Here is a 22,444-nt window from a genome sequence, read left to right as displayed (position 1 = left end):
AGAGATAAGATAAATTTATTCATCAACAATGCTTTCGAAGTACAGTTTCGTTTAACTGAGATCCTGTGCAGTTTTTAGGGTCCACCGCCGTCTTAGCGTTAGTACCATAATTCACCACTCAATCCTCTATCTTCATCTTGCATTACAATTTTTTTAAAATAAAACTTGATTCTTAAATGATATGAAAATAAAATAATTTTGGGCTGTGAATTAGACCATTTGTGTTATTTTAAATATTTTAAAGGATTAAATATTTAATTACAGGTGAATGTACTTCTATCTTTCTGGTATCTCAGTTTATTTAAAATTTATTTTGAAAAAGACAGATCTCAAAAATGCCAGAAAATTTATTTAAAACAGTTCATGCTGAATTTTAGCTATATATCTCATAAGACTTTTAGGAAAAATTCCCATTTGGCAGCCCCTTCCTTTAAATCGCTTCCATTATAGCTGGGATAGACCGTGAATATGGTTGTATTATAAAAATCAAATAAGAATAGAGAAATTGGCGATTCTCCCAGACATCATCCAACAATAGAAAGTTGCCATATTATGAGGTGGAATATCACATAAAACATCCCGCAAAATTTTCTCAGTATAAAATTGTATTATGAATAGGTGGGAAATTCATACACGTAGAATGCAAATAGGTACTTTCAATGATAATTTAATTTCGTGAAAACTCGACATTTTCCTGAATTTATTGGACGTTCAGGATTATAAATTACAACCTTCGTTCTCATTCTCTCACTTTCACCCCCATTTACTTTCCAATTGCACTCTCTTGCTCTAGAATTTTGCCACCTTTTTCCGGGAAAAAGGGAAAGATGCCCCCAAAAATGTGAATGAGTTTTCTACCCAGCAAAAGGAGCAACTTGCAGTATTTTCTCAAACTGGAAAATGTATGAGTGCGGGAAAATGCTACAAGGATGAGTTTTCTATTTTATGTAATATCTCTAACTCGGCTCAAAAAAGCTCATGGTTTTTCCCGGGCTTTTGGAGTATGAGGTGTTGAATTTGTATAGAGTTGCTTAACATTTCTAAGAGAAATTCAACTTTAGCTCAAAATGAGAAATTTTAATTTAAAACTTAAATCCAGATTATAGTTATTTAACCACACTTTATATCCACAAACTCTGAAATAGCAATATTTGAGCTAAATGAAAAGGCTAAATAACATTTGAAATTTTCATCATTTGCCTAATAATTCAATCTGAGCGGATCCTTTTGCAATTCTTTTGTTAAAATTCAGGAAGGGTCTAAGGGTTTATTAAAGTTTCCTGAATAGAGAATCTCAATGGCCCAAAGCACTAAAATAGTTCGTGAAATGATGAGGAAAATCCAATGGAAAAGGTATTACCATTTCTCACCACGTGCTAACAATTTTCTTCATGAATTGAATGAAATGTATTCCATTCATATTCGACATTGTCGAACAATTCTGCCGTCTCCCGTCTGTAAACACAAATTTATTAATTATACATAATTCTTGGGAGGGATGGGTTGGAGCCCCCCGGAGACGCTGATAAGGGTGCAAAGCTCTAAAGCCACTGGCTTTCTTTGTGTACCAGCAATGTACAAATATGTACAGAAGCTTTCTCTCTATCCCCCTCTCTCTCTGTGGCTGAGGACACAAGACTCACGCTCTGAAAATTTATTTTCCCCACAGAAACTCATGGAGACAATAGCTCCACACACACCAACATTGTAGGTGGAATTTCTGCAAATATTAACTCATTTCGATCAAGCTTAATGAATTCATAACAGTTACTAATTTTCCCAACATTTAATTTCAACCGTGAAGCAATTTTTGCGCCATGCCAACACCAAATTGACATATTTTGCCGTTTGGCAAACTCTCAATTATTAGCTCAATTGAGGCCAAATTTATCCACTTCATCACCACAATCAGTTGGATTTATCACCTTTGCCAAGTTGTGATAGAAAAACAGGTGAGGGAGGCATATTTTGACCAACGCCAATTGACAATTGAGACACATCAATATTTCACCATTTTCCACGAATCAGCAGGAAATTGCAGAGTTTTTGATTTAGGGGAAACTGGAGCAGTTGTAAACACGGGGTTGTTGTAAATACTGCGAGTTTTGACTGCTTTAACTCAAAGACAGAGCAGTTATATACAGTAGACTCTCTCAAATTCGGACATTTGGGACCAAAATGTTACCCAAATTAGAAAGAAATTCGGGCGACAAATTTTTTGAAATGCAACGATTTTTTATTCACCTGCATACACATTGGGGAGACTGGGGTAAAAACTCACAAATTGAAAATTTGAAAATTCAATATCTTCCAAGATAAAAAAGATAGCGGCTTAAATTTTTTTCCATAGATGGCCTCCATAGACCTTCTTTAAAGTCGTAAATTTCTTAGAATTCGAACAAGGATTTCAGAAAATAAAAAATATTGAATTTTTTAGCCCTTTTTTTAAAATGTTTTCCTTACAGCAGATATTAATTTTTACCTACTTATTTTCCAAAATTGATGCACTGGTAAATATTTCCTAATTGATTTGGACTCTTTGAATACGAAACCACTATCTATTTTAGAATTTTACAAAGATTCTTTTCTCCAGAAATCCTTTTATTAAAAATAACCACTTGGGGTAAAAAGTAACAAAAGATATGGAGCAAAAAGTAACAAAGACCGAAGCAATTTCTGATGCCTCACGGCGAGAAGAAACGTCATTTACATGTTTCGCCGCTTTTTGTTTGCATTGGTCAAACGAATAGCAGTCTCTTGTGTGTTTTTTTTTCCAAAATAGCTTGAAAAGCACTTTTCTCATTCAGATAGAGAAAACTGTGTTTTAAAAAGGTGTAGAGGAATAAATTTTCTATAAAAATATGTCACCTAGCTATTTTTTTTTTAAATTTACGGAATCCCGTAATAAAGCGAATCAAAATGTGATAGTATCTTATGCCTGATACTATTTGCCCCAGCATTTTTGAAAATGGTCACAAAATTACTTTTTAGAAAACAGCTCGATAAATGTATTTCCTTACACAATAGACGAAAATGACTTTCACAATGTTGTAGAGCAGTAAATTTCCTATAAAACTACACTAATTAGAAATTTCTGGGGTAGTAGGGTAGCTTGTAAAAAATAAAATATTCATTTTGTGACTTTTTACCCCAGTCTCCCCTATTGAGTTCATTACTAATATTTATGGTAAATTTCATGAAAACCCCTTAATAAGTGCACACACATATCAGAACTAAGACAAACCATGGCAAATTTTAACGTATTTGCTTCATTTGATAATCATAATCAAACTTAAAAATGTAAACAAACTTTTTTCAAATTTAACTGCTGCTCGAATTAAAATGTAGCCCGATCTTAAAAGAGCTGAATTAGCGAGAGCCTACTGTAATCGACTTTGTCTTCAACTTTTCACCGCTCCGGAGATTAAACGATAAAATATATCAACTTCCGGTCCTCGTTGACGTCCAATAAAAAAAAGCAATATCTCAAGATTTTTTTTTCTCTTCGCCTACCTCCCCAAAAAAAAACAAGTTTTTCGATTTTTCTCAAAATTGACTCAAGCTTTTTCAATGATTTTCGGATATGTTTTAGAGGTCGTCCAGGCGAACATTTCGTCTACACATACGTATGACCAGAAAATTCTCCATTTTAAAATATTGAAGGTGAAAGGTCAATCACTTTGAAGAGCTCGTTTTTTAACCTACAGTAGAGTTCCTCAAATTTGAACATTTGGGGGGTATAGATGACATTTCTCACTCCTCAAATTTGAACGATATTTTCAAAAACATAACGGAATTCATGTGAAATGCACTTTCCGTAAATTAAGATAAACAACTTTAGAGAATATATCAATGTTATTTATTGTGAAATAACTGGAATTTGGTGCGGAACTTAATATAATACGATAATATTGAGGAAATACCAGAGAAAAATGGCACTCCACGCAAAACTTTCTTCACATAACCTCAAATTGTAGATTTTGAACTCAACCGCCGTTCAAATTTGAGGAACTCGACTGCATTTGGTTAAATTTGAATTTTTTTTTTTTGGAAAGGTATTGAAATTCTAACCCTGCTGTATTGGTCTCGATCGGTAGTAAATCGGTTAAATTGAATAAGTTTTTTGGAAATTATTTTTTTATTTGACCTTAAGTTTGCTCTCGAGCTCGAGAACAAACGGTAAAAGATAAGATATTGATTTCCGGTCTTTGATGAACCTCTCCCTCCCCCCTAAATGGATATTATGTCGGACGGTCTTTTTGTCTTTATCCTCTATTACTCTATCCTCTTTCATTCCCTCCCAAACCATGTTCCTTTTTTTTTGTTTTTTCTTAAAATTATCTTAATTTCAATGATTTTCGGATGTATTTTAGAGGTAGTCCAGAGGAACATTTCGTCAAAATATACCCATGACCGGAAAATTCGCCATTTTGTATTATTTTAAGGTTAAAGGTTAACCACTTTTGAGGGCCCATTTTTCAACCGATTTGGTTAAATTTGGATTTCTTGAAAGATCTGTACTTATCAATTTCTCATCCATTTTTTCTAATTGGTCAAGTAATCGTACTTGATTTATATTTCTCGATTATCCTGTTTTATTTGCGGATAAAAATGTTACTTTTTGGATAATTTTCTGGTTCAAAATAATTTTTTAATTTGCGACTGAATTTAATCGTTAATAAACCGGTATATTTACACAAGAAAACATGAAAAATGATAATTCACGTAGAGTTCTATTTTGTGAGTTTCAGCATTTGGCAAAGCTGGGACGCTTTGCCTTTACATTATAGACATTAGACTTCAGAGGAAGAGACCTATATGAATTTTAAGGTAGTAATAAGGATCCTTGTTCACTGAATTTATTGTCAGAATATTTATTATTATTATTTAGAGTATTAATATGGTCTCAAAGCTGCACCAGGTACTGCGACTGGTTAGTCAGTCTATTGTACCCCTTCTGTACTTGTTGGATCTTTATTTCGGTGCCCTTGAAAAGGGACAGCAAAGTTCCAGGTTGGGACCATTTCATAATAGAGATAGGATAAATAGTGTCACCCAAAATTATTCCTCTCTGTATCCCAAATGCTAGACAGTAGCACAGAATGTGAAAATTGTCTTCTTCGTTCTCTAGACCATATCGGCAAATCTCATCTGTGCTCCTGCCTATTTCCTTTAAGTCGGAGACAAGAGCACATTATCCCGTGAGCAGGCCAACTAGCGTTCTTATCTGGTGTATTGTTCAGATTGAAGATCACTTATCTCTATGTGCCGTCTGGTTCCAAGATCTTGCTTAGCACGCCAAAGCCCAGGCTGTTTAGCGCAGTGTATCCTGTGCTTATTGACCGCATTTCCGTTGAACAAGGTCCTTAATGCGGCTCCCAAAATAGCCAGAAATAGGTATTCAGCTTATGTCTGTCAATGTTATTTATGTTTTGTGTTGAGATTGTCTATTAAAAACCATATAGTTCAATCTCTGGAGGTGAACAACTACTCCATGTTCACTACTGCCCCAGTTTACCCTATAGTCTGACCCTTGTACATTTCTCAACTCAATTAATTTCCCGAAGTTCAAAAATTAAAGGAAGATAGAATTACCAAATAATGTATTACTAGTAAATAGTCCTGATTCAGATATGAATATTGATAGTTAACATTTTATGAAACCTTGGACCTTGGCGCCCGTTCTAAGTCTCAAATGAATCCATTCCTTTTGGAAATATCCGATACCATTATTTTGCTTGTTTAGGAAGTATATATCTAGAACTAAAATGAAGGCAATCTATTAGGTCTTGATCAAAATCCCGAAGGCCAAAATCCCAAATTCTTATTACATGATACAGGATTAGATCCTAAATGGTTAATAATTTCTAGTTTTTTTATCAAAAAAAATATTCACTGTTTTTATACATGTTTTTAATTAATGTAAAAAAGTTTTATTCTTGCCAATATATCGCATATCTCTTATAGCCTCTTTTATCTGTTTAATAAATATTTAAAAAATTTATTGTTTAATTATTACAAAATATGAAAATTAACAATTTGTCTTGAATTTGAATTGAGTTCATTTGAAAAAATGCTGCAGTATTGATAAATATTTTAGTAATAATATTAAGTAGAAAACGAGAATTGGTTTAGTTAAGCCCAAATGGTTTTTGTAGTTACTAAAATTGAGTTTTTCAGTAACTGAAAATACTTTACCCTTTATAAAAAACAAGAACTTCAGTTTAATCTTCAAGTATAATGGACAATATTTATTGGAATGATTTCAGTGTAAATGATTATACTTCATTTATCCTAACGAATGTGAACTAAATATTTGCTGAAATTTAATTTCTAAACACGTGCAAATCAAACACCAATCCCCATTTTGTAAAATTACATTGTTCAGGTGAAAGCTTTAACTACTTGAAATGTATCCCATTGTTAGCTTTAATTGTTAAAGCGAAGAAGCAAATTAGATAAATTTTGGTTTGTTGTATCCAAACAGTGTAGAAATGTTCCGATCACGTCAGGACTCACCTCCTTTAAGCCTTGAGTTTTGGGGTTTGGGGATTTTAGAATAAGTCAGTGTCTGAAATCCGACGAAAAGGATAGGGTCTCCAGTGGAGCATTTAAGGCATCAGAATGAGACAGTCGAAAGACACAATGGCGTGTCTGCAGTGCCTGTAAATTATTTGCAAAATGATTAAATTTCAGTAGAGTGTGTGTATGCAAATATTTAAGATGCCTGGAGATGGTGAAATTCCCTCAGTTGCACCAATATCCATCTGAGAATGGGCAAAAATCAAGCTTGAGGGCGCTTCCTTGGAAAACTTGGGAGACATATACAATTCTCGCAAGGAGACATCCCTATAATTTCTGAATTAATTCAACAAACATGTGTTTGTTTATATTTGGTCAGGATATCGTATAAATTCAGGAGCCACAGTGTTATGTTTTACAGCAGATACATCTCATTTGGAGCGAACAAACACACTCTCGGTGGATCGCACACAATTACGCGAGCACCCAGACCATGTACCCAGGACATTTGGGGTGCTTCCTCTCATAAGAGGAGGGAGGGAATCAAAAGCTCAGTGGGTGGGCGAAGAACATGAGCAGGTGGGGCAACTGTGTTGTCCGACATGGCTGGGTGGCTTCCAAAACCCTGGCACTGCGTCACCCTCAAAACGCCCTAAACATTTACTTCTGGAACATCCACAGAAACATATACATAGTGAAGATGCCTCAGGTGGAAAGTTTCATGAAAAGTTACACATACAATGGAAAATTGCAGAAACAATTACAGACAAATCATCGAAAAGTTTAAGAGATTTTTAGCTCTTAACTAAAGATAAATTTTCATGTAAAATTTATAATAAAAAACAGTAGAAATTCACTTTCGTAGAAAATTTAGAAATTTCTTCTATTTCTTAACAATTGCTATTTATCTTCTTAATAAGCCACGCCCATAAATAAATCCTAGTTACTCCTCATTCCAAATAAAATAACTACTTTTTCTTAAAGATAATTATAATTTGATCAAATTATGCGAATATCACAAATTGAATTTGATTTTTAAAGCACATGGTTAGCAGAGAATTTGGCCACACCTTCTTTACCATATAGAAATTTTAGGTATAGAATAATACAAATTAGACGATGTAAGGACAAAATAGGAGATAGTTTACACTTACAGTGTGTTCGAAATATCTATATTAAATATTTAAATTTAAAAACTTACTTGATCAAAATACCCAAAAGAGGCGGGGCTTAAAATGTTTTTGAAAGCAATTAACTTGAAATATCAGATAGAAATTCTTCGCGAAATTAAAAGGAAAAATAAAAGATTTAGGGTACAAATGGGATAATTTCTAATCTGACTTAAATTGAAATGTTCAGATTACCTCACAGACAAAAGAGAACCATGATGAAGACGTTCTTTTTCTATTTGACACAGCAAGGAAATCTGATAGTTTAGTCTCAAATCCAATACAAAATTACTTATTAAATAATAATAATAAATTATTTCTTATACCGTTTCTTGCAAATTTAATAACGTTATTTTTAATTAAATTTTAAATACACTTTTATATTAGGGTTTTACCATTTTTACCGTCTATAACAAAACGCCAAATTTGTGTAATAGATAATAAGAACCTCATAATAATTCTTTAAAATGTAAAACAGAAAATTCAATAGAATTGATAAATAAATATATTTTTCAGGAATATTAAGTAAAGTAAGGGAAACACTGGAATGATTGCAACTGTATGAAGGTTGGATTATCGTTCCAAAATACTTGTTTTGAGAATTATTTGAAGCTTTTCTGCATCTTTTGCATAATAAGTTGAAATAGTTTATTTTAATTCAACAAGTTGTGACTATAGGCCTTTAAACATAAGAAAAATATGTGTATATATTAAAATTAAAATTTCATCTATCATCATTGTAGGCATGAATTTTCCATTGAGATTAGACTAAAAACTTATTGGATGATGCGTCAATTCGATTGAAAAATTTCATATGAAATAATAGAGCTTTTCCAATGCCTTCATTGTGTATCCCATTTAGGGAATACAATGCTCAATGTAGTATACAATTATACAATGTTTTCTGACTCATTTTCTCCAATTCAAAGCACGATAACGGAGAAATTTGTAAAATTTTTGAGCAAATCTCAATAATTTCATTATCATTGTCATCATTTTCAACCGCTTATCCCTAATGAGGTCGCGGGCTTAGAACATCCTGGTTAGCAGCCTACGCCTGCCCATCCTCTGCCACTTCATGAAGGTGTTCACGGTTAATACCAAAGCGATGGCAAAGCGTCCCAGGCTTTGCGAAATGCTAGAATTCGTGACTTAGATGCTATACCGCAAAAGTATTTTCGCATCATTTACCGTTTACCGATTCTTAAGCGGTTTGAACCGATTCATAAATCTCGCGGAAGATCCCGCATAATAGTTTTAAAAATAATAGGATTGATTTTCAGTTATGAACCGGTTCATTATCAATTCAAAACCGATTGGAACCGGTTTAGTTTTGTCGGAAATTCCAAGACCTTTCCAACGACCCCAAACATGATCCCATTTGCTTGATAAATGCGCACTCTGGTGTCTTTTTAATCTTTGACCTTGAAAAACCGATATTAGAAATAATTCAACGGTATTTTCGTATATGGACGAAATATTCGCCTGGATAATCTCTAAAACATATTCAACAATGGAGAAAATCGCACGATGCGTTTTCGAGCAATCCCAAAAAAACATAGTTTTGAAGGGGTAGGGGAGGGGTGGGGGAAAATGAGAGGCATGTTAACGATCCTTGGGTCGACTTATGGGGTGGTCCCCCAACGGTCCCAAGTCTCTATCTCTAACCGTTTGGCCTCTAGAGCTGATGACAGCCGGACGGACAGACGGACAAACAGACAAACAACGTGCGATATTAAGGTGGAAATTTTGTGGGCTGAAAAAATCGAATATATACTGCTCTCTCCGTAGAGTTCGAGCAGTAAAAAGTTGTTTCTAATTAAGATTTAAATCTAATCTAATCATTTATGTCCAATACAAAACTAGTTTTGTATAGTAAAAATGCTTTTGAAACTACTTATAAGAGTGAGCAAGATGACTAGAATAAGTAACTCTAACTCTTTCTCACAGAAATTTTAAACTAATTTTTACAAAACAAAATCTATTAAATATTGATTGGTATGTGTTACCTTCACTCAATCTGAAATTAGTTATTGCGTTCACCCTAATATCTTATTTCAATAGTATGTTTATTAAACAAAAATAATTGTGCGTACTCAATTAGCCACAACTTCAATCAATATTGGTTGATTTAAAGAGGAATTTAACTTTTGCAGCTCAAATATCAGTAATTTAGTAAACTTTCTAATTTACAGAGGATTTTAAAAGAAATATGACACGCAAATGGTAATTTTAAGCAAGGTCGTAATTTACTTCTAAAGAAAATTTGCCCAAAAAACAGCTGGAAGTGCATTTAATAGGGAGATGATTTCATAGCAGTTGGATTTTGTCACTAATTTGACCCTCCGCTGTCGCCTAATAAGCCATTCCAACTGCTTTCTAAATCCAAGAAATTGACACCCTGTACCACAAGGGTACCTCCCACCCAAACGATCCATGATGTTGATTCAATCATTATCAGCCCCTTCGAGTGTAGACTTTTTGTATCAAATGTCAATTACAGTGCCTGGCTTTTTCGGCAAACTCCACCCAAGAAGCGATTAACCAGACGATGTCGAGGCATCATATCAATTTCATTTTATTGTGAGTGACTTCATCATGGAAAAAAACGTGCCTAGGAGATTAAAAACCACCCTCTAGATATCAAGTGAAGTGTAAAAGATTTCAACACTGATTTTTTTTACATTGATGCATCCCTTAGAAGAGTCTTGATTAGAGACAGAGTTCCTGATTCCAATCTCCCTCCATCTTCTCTTTGAGTGTCCGATTGAGGAGAAAAATGTCCTCTGGATGCCCTGATTGCGCAACCCCATGGCAGGGAAAACGAATTGAAAGAAGAGCAAAGAGTTTCTCTCTAAACCGGAAACCGGATATCTGTAGTCTTTAGAGGCACGTGCTCACAATACGAAAACCTCGGCGCGTTCTCATCAGTCACTGAGGCTTTCTGGGATGTGGAAGTCGCCCAATTGGGCGCTGGAAAGACGTGGAAAGACTCAGGAGTAAAATACTCAATTTAGATTGATAATAAATTGCATGGTTTAGCTTAAGGTTTCCTCAGGCGATATTTCTTTGGGATTTTTATTGAAAACTCCCAAGCAATTGAAGTGGAAATGCAATTTACTTGTACGAGTATTGAGCACTTTTTAAGGTGGAATACAGAACGACTTCCTGAGTACATTAATTTCAAAGCGAAAAATTCCAAATCGGACAGTGCATAATCATGAGACTGATGTTAGGTGTGGGGTCTATTAAACAAAATCCATTTAATCTCAAAGAATAGAAGTAAAAGAACACTCTCTAAATACCCGATATTTGAAGACAAAGAACCAAGATTGTAATTGAATTTCTTTGCAAAGAAAAATCTTGTAAATCTTAATGCCTCAATTGTTGTTGAAATTTTCCGAAAATGCTGATAGCATCTTCTTGAGCAATTTCTGCCCTGTAATCACTTTGAGTCTCCGCGGAGGGATTTTTGAACTTTCCCAATTTCCAACGAATTTTGCACAAGAAAGTTGGAAGAAAAGTCACCCCCCAACTTCTTCACATATTTGAACAACATATTTGGGAGACAACAGAACATGGGGATCTGCCATTGTATCTAAGATGTTGCGAAGTGCGTGTGTGTACTCAAGTGATTGGGTAGCTGAGAACACAATGTCAGAACCATTATCAGGAAGTCTGAGGCGCCCAAGTAGACTTTTCTTGTACAGTTTTCACAGAATAATCAAGAGAACGCACACAAAGGACGATTGAGCGCTTAAGCAATGTCTTTTGTCACTAAGGCCTTTTATACACCATGTTAGGATGTCAGAAAAGTTTTTCTTTACTTCATTCACTGGGAATTCTTCATCCTTAATTTTCAATCCTCCAGCAAAATTATCTCGACTCTCAAATTAAAATTTTAGTCAAATTAAAAAGAACAGATATTCTGAACATTCGAATTATATTTAATTTTATAACATAGTGGAAACTTTACAAAAGTTAATTAAATTCCCTATTGAAACGCTCTGTTTCTTCATTAATTAGAAACTAAAGTTTTTAATTCACAAACTGCATAATAAATTCTATGTACTCACTTCTTGTATAAATTCTAAAATACAATAAATTTAATATTTGACGTTAATATTTAAGTAAGAAATTTAAACTTTTGTTACTTAAGCATTTCATTTCAGAGATTAATCTCTGATTTACAATTCTTGAAATCATTCTAAAATACTTGATTTATATTCTTCGTTGAAATATCTTAAATTTTATTGCAATTTAAAGATTAAATAAATCTACAATGTTCACAATAATAAATAGAGCTTAATGGGTTACGTCATATAGACTAATATTTTTTCGACATAATAAAAAAATTATTTAATTGAACTTAAGTATAATGATTTTCGGCCAATGAAATAGTTTTTAAGAAGTTGAAATACGGGATTTTGACCTTTGATCTTCTCCTCCTTTATTCCTTGCCAACGTTTCGGAGCTTGATGGCTCCTTCTTCAGGTATGGAAAAAGAATGGTGGGAAAGGATGTCAGGGAAATGGTTCACTACTACTTTTTCACAAATGGATGAAGTGGACATCACGATGGTCCATCGTGATGTCCACCATTCTTTTTCCATACCTGAAGAAGGAGCCATCAAGCTCCGAAACGTTGGCAAGGAATAAAGGAGGAGAAGATCAAAGGTCAAAATCCCGTGTTTCAAATTAATGAACTTAAGTATTTTCAAAAATAATTTCTTTTGTGATTAGTCACAATTAGACAGAGTATATTCATCAGAAATCAAATATCCAAATATTTCATGTTACCAAAAAAGTTAAACTCGTACCTGAACAAAGGATTATTATTAAAAAATCATTTAATATAAAAAAGTAAAGAATTTCGGCGAAGTTTATAAATACTATCTTATATGTCTAGTTCTAGTAAAATAAGCTAAAACCAAGGAAACAAAAAGTTCGTGGTTTACGTACGAGTTTAAGAAAATTTTATTTTCGATTTTCTGATAGATCTATTCCGAATAATCGTGAATATCCGAAAAGTAAATTTTCTTTTACAAAAAATGATTTCCGATTCTAATATCCGGATAGCAGGTTTTACTAGCCGAATGGTAGATTTTACTAGCCGAATAGTAAATTTTACTAGCCGGATATTAGAATTAAAAAAATCTTGGAAAAAAATTTTTTTTTTCTAATTGAATTATTTTTTCCCTTTCCTGCTAGTTGATATATTCTCTGTATTTCAAGCCTTTTAGTGTTTAAAACTCTTTTCCTAATATTGGCCACTGCGCCGAGACTTTAACACGGGGCCTTTGTGATGATCGTCGAGTATTTTCCGATTACTCCACGAATTCCTAGTCTATACAAATCATATCGAGAACCAGTCCATCGTCACCTAAGATATTCCAAGATAACATTCTAACAGTAGGGTGGTAACTTTTACTAAATTTCAATTCCAATTACTATCCTCCGTTAAAATTTACTATCTTCCAGCTGAATTTTAAGATCTAATATCCGGCAAGTAAAATTTACTATCCGAATATAAGAATCTAGGAGAGGTCAAGGTAAAATCTAAAGGAGGATAGTAGAGATTTTGAGATATAGAAACTTCGTATTTTGCATATCGTATTTTACATGTTCGTATTGCACATTTCGTATTTCGGAAACTTCGAATTCTAGTACATTTCGTATTTTACCATTTCGTATTTCACATTTCGTCTTTCATAAATTTTGTACAAAAATTAAACCGGCGCTACAGATATCTATCCAAAACACAGAAAATTTCCCTTTGACTCTCAAACGGGCAATACTGATAATTAGAGCTTGAAGTTCGCCTTTAAACTCAGACCCGAGGCGTATAGCGCCCTTAACCCCATAAAACTGCAATTCTATTATATTATTGGTTGATATGCTTGTGTAAAATATATGGCAGACGAAATGTAAAATACGAAATGTTAAAATACGAAATGTACTAGAATACGAAGTTTCCGCAATACGAAATGAACAATACGAACATGAAAAATACGAAATGTGAAATACGAAGTTTCCGCAAACCGAGATTTTACCATCCGGCCATTAGAATTTATTATCCATAGGATAATAGATTTTAAAATTTCAAGAAGGCATATTCTGAAGGAAAATGCCTAATGGAGGATGTTATTTTCCACTATCTTTTCAGACAGCAGAATTTAAAGATACTATTTGTAGAAAATACCATCCAAATTTTTCTCGGTGTACCATATGAGCGTATTTAAAAGCATTAGCTATCTAAATTTTGATCAATTTTACAGACCATTTTGAAATGAAAACGGGTTTTGGAAATCGAATGAATTTATAGACTTAGGTGTTGAAGAAATTAGCATATAAATTATTTTATGATAATGAAACTTTTTGAAAACTAAAAAATATAATTTTGACACAAAATATGTTAAAATTATTTTAATATTAACTGGAAAAAATGCACCAATTTAGGGTTTGACTTACACGTTTTAAAAGAAGGTGAAATACAGAAACTTAGAATTCTTAACCAAAATCTTAAATAATACTGTATTTTTTAACATGAAAGACACTGTACTTTATACAATTTAAGAATTTATCATTGAGAATAGTACAAATAAAACTGCAAGGCTTATGCTGAACTAGATCATTTCCATATATGTACTACTAAATTAATATCAATAATAGGTATCTATTGCACATATAAATCCAATATGTAAGCAGTTAACGTTATTAATCACATCTCAAGCGTCGTTGTATTATTCACAAACTTTTAGTTAGTGTAACTTTATATTAGAACTCCGTAAACCTATCATACTTTTCTACACGTAATTAATCCACCAATTCAATTTGGATAAGCCATACTCTTTGTGACTTATACGAAATAATTAAGAAAGTCAAATCTGAAGGAGAAAACCATTACGTTTTATTGACACTTAATAAATGCTCCAAAGGAAGGAGATGGGTGTTGATATTTGGGTGGCAGGGCTAAGAATAAGTTTAAGGGTAGAAAGAGTGAATGTATTTGAGACACTTTGAGGGTCCAAAGCATCAATCAAGGGCCTTTCATGGGTCTCCAGCATCAGGGTTGAAAGTGACCGATGGGTGGGTGTAGGCTGACAAATGGAATATTTCCTTAATGGTCTTGGTGAAAGTGTCCATGGGTGTTTGAGACAAAATCCCCCGCCCGGAGTCAATTGAAATGTCGGAAATCCTCTATTAGAGGGATGCAGGGGTGTGTGGATAAATTTTGGTAGAAAGTGGTTTTGTTAATCTGAATAATTGAAAATGGGAAGCTAACGGAGAGTCGTGCAGCAACGTGTGTACAATTTCCATAAAATAGCGCCCAGGACACATCGTTGAGGTTTGAGCTGGTGGTGGGGTAGTTAGGGGTAGCTGGGGGGATGAGTTGGTGAACTGAATAAATTCTCATGTTATGCGGTACACATATTACACTTTGATACAAGGTGGCCCTCAGGGGGTTTCTACTCCGCCACACGAGAAAATTTAATGTGGTGCGTGATTTTGTTCTTGTCCTCAATGCCTCGGGGGTAGTTTTCCCATGTCACTTTTGCCCAACCAATTCCAATTTTCCAAACACCCATAACGCAGTTTCTGTGGTGTCTGTAATGAGGCATTGTTACTTGTTCACCCATTTTCTTCCTACACCAAAGTACCTCCTGATGCTCCGCTTTTGCAACTCATGAAACTTTTTGTTGATATGGAAATTGGCAAAATTGGGAATTTGTCGTTTTCTCTCTTGTGGCAACTTTTTCACAATTCATCCCCTATTCTCCTCATTAAAGTCCTAACAATCTTTCTTTCTCCTCTGCCTTTTGTCTCCTGGGATACAAGAACTTTTTCAATTCACCACAAATTTCTCATTTGCGTCCATCTCAATCACAATGCCGAATTGCCTAGGAGTTGCTGAGAAGGGATCAGCATTTTATAGTAAATTATTGGGGTAAGTTTAATTTGAAAACCATGACAAAAATCTATTTTAAAGACTAAAATAAAAAGTGGTTAAAATAAATACACTGAGAAAAAAGAGGGTGCGATTAACATTTTTTCCTCAGAAATTTAACACTTGTTAGGTGTAAAAATTTATCAACATTTTTTAACGTTAATTTTACACTTTATTAAGGATAAAATTAACATGCAAAAGGGTACCATTAACCCCTAATACATCTAAAAAGGGTAATATTCACACCGATTTTGGATCAATACTGCAGAGTAAAATTAATATTTCCGGGATGTTGCTTTAACTTTTTCGGATATCTCTCAGTGCAGAATGCAACATTTTGGTCGGTATTTTAAATCTTACCGTTCAAATACGTAATTGGTAACCAGAATCAAAGAATAAATCATAAAATTTTCACTTAAAATTGGGAAATGTTCCTGGGGCCGTATCCTCCAGATGTGAGAGTTTGATTTTGTGGGAAAAGCCAACTCTCCGTGTGGAACTCTCCTATTTGGTATCCACGAAATTTTCGATTGGAAATTTTCTCATGAAAAACCGGAGAGAATTCTCGAGTGGTATTCCCGGTGAGAGTTTCATTAATTTACATAGAAAATAAGTAAATAAATTAAAATATCGCGTTTTTTAAAGTTTTAAATGGTTTTTAAATTGTTATTTCAATTAATAAATACAATTTCCGTATATTTATAATAAATTTCAATTAGGTTTTTTTCTTTATAAATTGGGCAGGCATTTTGAACTTTTTTTATTATCTGTTTTTATTTGTCTAATTTTTTTTTGAGTTTAATACCAATCATTTTCCAAATTGTTTATTATTTTAGTTTTATTTTGTTTCAGCTCTCGTGAATAAGAAAACTGTTGTGGCCATTTAATGATTAGATCTTTGAATAACTTATTTATATTCTTAATAAATACGAAATTGAACAGATTAAAGAGGCCGTGAACTCTTTAAAACTCTTAATTTTTGTTTTAACTAAAACAGGAGAAAAAAAATCACATAATTTATAGGGAGTTTATCAGGAAAAAGGTCTTTTTTAGTAAGTTGAAATTGTTAGATCTCAAGAGTCAACAAAGCAAATATTTTAAACAAATATTTTTTTTATTTTTTATATGTACGTGTTCCTCTTTATAGGAAAAAATATATTGAGTGAGATTCTTGAAATTTGCATCTATATTATCCTTTTTTATTCGACATACAATCTAAGAAAAATTGTTACTTCTCTATTGAAAAACTAATTACAATATTTGAAACTCCTTTCTTTAGGTTAATAAAGTTTTTATTCGAGAAAATTCCTTCAAATACTCCATGTAAAATAGAAAATAAAACGGATAATGTCTAGAATTTTCCGAGAAAAACATATATTAATTTTGAATTTTACTCTTGAGTGATTGTATGTATATCAGTATCTTATAAATTTCAAATTTTCAACGATCTTTCTATTTTTCTCAAATTGACTATAGTTCTTATATATGTTCTTATAGAGATAAAACCGAATTCTGAAATAATTCTGTAATAATCGAAAAATCAAAAAATCCTCAAACTGTCATTAAAATAGCGGAAGTTCAAAATGATTATCAAACATTGCAAAACTATCATAAATATTTGTCGAGGTTCTCGTTACAAAAATACTCGTCAAATCCGAAAACAATACCTAATTAACCAATAAGAAAACTTTCCTTGGCGAAAACTCGTAACCTTCATAACATTTAATATGTCTTGTCGCTTGAAAATAGGTTTGAAAAATCACAAAAATACAAGAAAATAAGAAAATATTGAAGATAATCCTTGTCAAATTACTTAAAAAAAGAAAAATTAAATGGTGTTTTGTTACAAAAATCTCTGAAAATTCACTTTAACATTATTTGACAATTTTCAGAAAATTTATACAAAACCACAAGCAAATGAGAAAATCTTTATACGTATAAATACGTATTTATAATTGAATTAGTATAAATGCAAAGGTTTTTTTTTTAGGTTTTTCTTACTGTAGTAAAATATTAAAAAGAGAAATTTGGCAAAAATTTCGGTGCAATCATTTAAGAGTTAAGAGGAGTCGCGATGAATAAATCAAAGCTTATAACAATGTTATTTAATTGTTTATTCATTCATTTAATTTATAATTACTTCAGTATTCAGTATTTTTTGCGACCAAAAACAACGCGCGGAATGTCAAAAAACGCTTTCCACAAAAAGTTCCACACGAAAATCTCACCTGATTCTCTCCGATATTCGTGGATACGGAGAGCGGGCACGTGGGAAAAATAGGAGAAAACGTCAAGGAGAGAAGCTCGCGGAGAATCTTCTCTCAGAAAGTGGAGGATACGGGCCCTGGTGAACGAAAAAATTAGAAGTTTTTTATAAACTTCTTGCCACTTACGTTGTAAGAACGTATTATGGTGTCCCATTGATAACAAATTGATCTAAAGTTACTTTAAACCTGATTAAGAGAATATTCATCCTGAAACGTCATAGAGGGAGGTGGGGCTACCTTGAGCTGGGGCTATTTTGGTAACGCTAATTTTTTATTCTTTTATAAAGAATGTTGGACTTCATTTTTTATGTATTCAATTCTCCAGAGGGCCCAGAGGTATTAACGGTCTTTCTGGATCCCATTTCTTCGATGAAGAATTTAGATAGACAAAACAATTGTGTATCTAAATTAATTTACGTCCAGTTTGAGCTCCCTTTATAAATGTGTGAAAATTTGCGTTTTCAATGTAGCCCCAGGTCAATATAACCCCATTTCCCTTAAAAAAAAATAAAATTGTGGAGAATAGCCCAAAAATATCATCACTTTGAATTCCTATATGGCAAGGTAAGGTCACTTTAGGTGTCTTATTTCTCAACCGATTTAACAAAAATTAGATTGAACTGAAAGCTCTCGAAATTTCTAATAAAAATTAATAGATTTAAATTTAAAATAACTTGTGAGTAGTATAATGTTTGACAAATCCTAAACAATGAGTGACTCCCTTCTAGTTTCAGTGACAAATTTTTGATGGACAATTTTTTCGTGGGACAATTTTTGAGGTTTCTCGGGTTTCGCGAAACTTTCTTTTTGTTTTGAATCTCTCTAAACTTTGCTACATTTTTTTTTGGATTTCTTGAGTTTTGCTAAATTAATTTAAGTGTTCCCATAATTCACGAGGGGATCTCAGTGGTGCAACAGGCAAGACCGTTGGGTCTTGGACGAATGAGATCTCTGACTCAACTTTTAAAGTTGTTAGTTCGAGTCCCGCTCGGTGCAAGGAATCTATTGTCAGGAAAAGACACTTTCACTGTGATATAACGTAATAAAAATGCACTGCCTCTGCTTAAAAACTACGGGGTACGGAAGAAGCATCCACATCACGGGAAAGGCGCTCCTGGGCGGTCTGCAATGGACTTAGCACATTATTCCAACACGGGATGTACGACTTTGCAGTATGTTTACAATGTAAAAAATATATCCTCTCGATACGATTAATACTGTTTCGATCAGATTTTTCTTATTGACCACCCCTTCAATTTAAAATTAAAAAAAAAAATTAGGCAGTCAAATATTACCCCATTTCTTCTTTGTATACTTTTTCTGCAAAGTTCAGGCAATGAAAACATTTTTTTTAAATAATGTTAAAATGTAATGATTAGGAATTAAACACGAAAATTTTCAAGCAAATTAACTTGATTTTTACTGCGAAGACAGGTGACATGACATGGAATTGTTGCAGAAAATTTCGTTAATTTCCACATGGAACGTCTTGGTTGAGACTTGGGTGGAAAATGTGTTGGAATTTGAGAAGAAAGTGTACCAAAAGCAATAAAATTAATCTCCGTCTAATTCGATTTTAATGTTTTCTCTCTTGGAAAATAAATCTCACAGTGAGACGCAAACTTTAGAATGTTTGTAAAATCTCACAATTTTCCCACAATTATTTAAATTTCATTTTAAGAATTTTCACTTCAAAAAGTGCAAGAGTCTTCAGAAAATATGCTTTATGAAGTCATAAATGGTGAGAAAATGCATTTCTTGGTAGTTTAACTTTGGATTCCAGTTATTAAGTCGTTTTTTGGTGTGCTGATAATGAAAACACCCCCAAAAGATTGGGAAGCCCCATTTGATGTGAGTTTAATGAGATGTTTGCTGCATTGTTGCCTTTTGTGAAAATTTAACCACTCAACACGTTCTCACAGAGTCATTCCAATTGCCATTTAATAGTGTGTTCAGCCAGGTTAATTAATACACCCTCACACATACTCCAAAATGACATCTTTTGCTTTTAATAACTTTGGGGAAAATATAGCAATCCACCAAGGCAAACAGGATCCAACTGTGGAGTGTGTCTCACCAAGACAAGCTCTTCTGCCATGGAAAACTCTAGGAGAAAATTGGGGTGGAAAGTAGAGGAGAAACGACGTCTATATGAAGTAAATCACTTTAATCAAGGAAATAATGGCTCACACCATCATCAAAACACTCGTATGAAATTGCTACGTATATAAACTACCTCATGTCTACAGCGAACGCTGTTAAAATTGAATCACCTCATCCTCATACTCTTTTACACTTTTCGAGGGTGAGCCTCAGACTCCTCTACGCCCGCACAAAACTGCGGACTGAGTCAGGGATGGATGCATTGTTGACAATTTGATAATGATTACAAGTCACTTTTTGGATGTGCTGTATTGTTGGTCCTTTATACCAAGTTAGATCTACATCCCACTATTATATGCAACGATGATTTTCGGGAAATCTCCCCTACTGGTTCGTTTCTGAGATAATTTTCTTCACCTTCTATTAAAACTTCCTCAAGTGTGTCCTGGCTAAAATAAAAAATGTGCCAGACTTTTTTTTTATTTCGAAATGTTCTGTATTAGAAAACCGTGATTGTCTAAGATTTCACAACAATTCCTGATAGGGGAAAGTACTCTCCTTTCGAACGTTCATGCCTTCGAATAATGTGAATTTTATCTTATTTTTGCTAAGAGACTTACACATTTATATTAAATATTAGTTAGCTTATTATCAATTACTGATAATTATGTGATAATTTATGTAAGTCTCTTAGAAAAAATAAAATAAAATTCACATTATTCGAAGGCATGAACGTTCGAAGGGAGAGTACTTTCCCCTACTTCATTTCATATATTATACGATATTTCATATCGAAATCAAACCGTATGACTAAATAAATTATGTAGATTGAACAATAACTCACTGTGATACCAAGTATTTTCCAAGTATTAACAATACCAATTTATGATAGAAAAAAAACGTTCTAAGAAAAACAAAAAGAAATAGCTTACTTAAGAATTTCTTGAATGTCAAAATATTCTAAATTCGAACATAAACGGAGTTAAAAAAAATTATGTACCAAAAGATAAGCCAAATTTCACCGGGCTAAAACTCAGTGAGGTACTTCAATTGCGAAATGAAGGTTTCGAATCAAAATCCCGAGTTTAGATATCTTCGAAAAGTTAGATTACAAAAATTATACCTATACACTGATTCACAACAGATGAAGAACAGATTTGAAGATCCAAAAAAGAGATTTTCTTACTTCTTAATGCTTTTGCAAGATGGCGGAAGTTACGTCCTGTTCGAATTTCGAAGTGCTCAAGTGTCAAAATGTGACGGTCTTCACATTGTTGTGAGGAAAAAATAACAGAACAATTACGTCTACTGTTCTTGCTCCAGTATTTAATCACTTCATAATCACTGAGTAACTCTTTTGACAGCTTTTTAGTGTGATATTTGATAAATTTTCCCCACCTTGTTCGAAAATTGAGTATGAAAATTCGAAATTGAATTTGAATTCTTGGAACTTCAACGACTTTTTGTGCAAATAAAGTTGCATTTACCTTTTATCCAAGACACTATTGGAGAATCAAAATCTACTTCTGTTTGGGCTCATAATGTCGTTACTCTTCACGCTATTAGCAACCCCCCCTTTTGCAACCTCGGTAAGGTCAGTTACGTTGCGGTTGTGTCACGGAAAGGCTCAGAGTGCGCAATGCTGAGATTGTGATTCGTCAAGATGTCCACCACCTGTTGAGCGTTAGTGTGAGTAGTAATTTTTTTTCTTCAAGAAACTATGATTTAATTGAGGTAGATAAGAACTTCTTAACCTAAAATAGTTTTGACAAAGTAGAAAAATTCCGGGCTTTGACAGGCTTGAGGATTAGCCGAGAGACGACTTAGTGTAATTATATTCGAAATAATGGTTAAACCACATTTCTATCTTTTTCTACTAAGGCATCTCTTGGCTTAAGTAGTAAGTGTGTCAAGGACAGACGATTTAAATTAAGATTTTATAAAAGTTATACCTCAATTTTGATATCTTTCCTCCCTTTTTGGGACTACGGGTTCCCAAGTAGAACACATTTTTTTAAGTTATTGAGCATTGTACAAAGTTTAGTTCCTGTAAGTAATTTTAAAGCGAGAATTTTGCAATCTTTTAGTTTAATATCAATAATGCGATATAATGCAGAAATAAACTTTTTCTTTTAACTTCTCTAACTCCAAGAGAGAGCAGTTTTCATTTAGAGATAAAATAAAGATTTTTGTTAACTAATATGGGATTCAAACATAAGGCTAAGGTTTAACTTCTACGAATTCTTGTCAGTGAAGCTTTTTTGTTGATAATGTTAACTTATGATTGTATATTAAATGTAAACGATCGATTAGATACTACAAAAAACCACATTAATTGCTTGTAAGCTGAGTTTACAAGCAGCTGCTTCTTACTGGGTTAAAACTCTAGTCTGAAAATTACTTAAAGCATAAACTTCATTTACTATATTCAATTGA

This window comes from Phlebotomus papatasi, chromosome 2, assembly GCF_024763615.1.
Source record: "Phlebotomus papatasi isolate M1 chromosome 2, Ppap_2.1, whole genome shotgun sequence".
Lineage (NCBI taxonomy): Eukaryota > Metazoa > Arthropoda > Insecta > Diptera > Psychodidae > Phlebotomus > Phlebotomus papatasi.
The sequence above is the reverse complement of the archived record's forward strand: the minus strand, read 5'-3'. Positions refer to the sequence as shown.